The following is a 760-nucleotide window of genomic DNA, read 5'->3' as shown; positions in this document are numbered from 1 at the left end:
CGAGTGTTAATCCTGAATCCTTCCTGGTCATGCTGACAAAGTTTTATGAATTTACTTGTAAAAGTATAGATAGTGGAAATTAAAATCTCCCGTGTTGCCTCTCCTGCTCCAAGTCGGCCCGTTTGACGTCCTACCCCCCCTTAAAAGACTTTGAATGCGGAATGGAAGTTCAAACTAAACGCTTAGGAACTTCATGACAGATTAAAAGTGTCCCGGACCGAGACTCGAACTCGGGACCTTTGCCTTTCGCGGGCAAGTGCTCTACCAACTGAGCTACCCAAGCACGACTCACGCCCCGTCCTCACAGTTTTACTTCTGCCAGTACCTCGTCTCCTACCTTCCAAACTTTACAGAAGCTCTCCTGCGAAGGTAGGAGACGAGGTACTGGCAGAAGCAAAGCTGTGAGGACGGCGCGTGAGTCGTACTTGGGTAGCTCAGTTGGTAGAGCAGTTGCCCGCGGAAGGCAAAGGTCCCGAGTTCGAGTCTCTGTCCGGCACACAGTTTTAATCTGTCATGAAGTTTCATATCAGCGCACACTCCGCTGCAGAGTGAAAATCTTATTCTGTAAACGCTTAGGACATTCTATTTTGGAAATCATTAGGGAATTCAATCTTCTGAGATCCACAGCGTCAAGAGTATGCCGAGAATACTACCTTTCAGGCATTACCACTCAGCACTGACAACACGCTTCATTCAACGACAGAGACCAGCTGCGTGTGCTTGGAGTTGTCGGAGCTAACAGAAAATCAGCACTGCGTAA

The 760-nt window shown here is 48.2% G+C and overlaps 1 non-coding gene across 1 annotated transcript; it reads right to left on the bottom strand.

Annotated features, from left to right (window-relative positions):
• Nucleotides 1-208: 208 nt before the first annotated feature.
• Trnas-cga (transfer RNA serine (anticodon CGA)) lies at nucleotides 209-283 on the bottom strand. Its single transcript has one exon. It is a non-coding gene; the product is annotated as a tRNA-Ser (tRNA).
• Nucleotides 284-760: the final 477 nt, after the last annotated feature.

The sequence above is a fragment of the Schistocerca serialis genome, chromosome 2 (genome assembly GCF_023864345.2).
Source record: "Schistocerca serialis cubense isolate TAMUIC-IGC-003099 chromosome 2, iqSchSeri2.2, whole genome shotgun sequence".
Taxonomy (NCBI): Eukaryota; Metazoa; Arthropoda; class Insecta; order Orthoptera; family Acrididae; genus Schistocerca; species Schistocerca serialis.
This window is presented reverse-complemented; position numbering and strand designations above follow the sequence as displayed.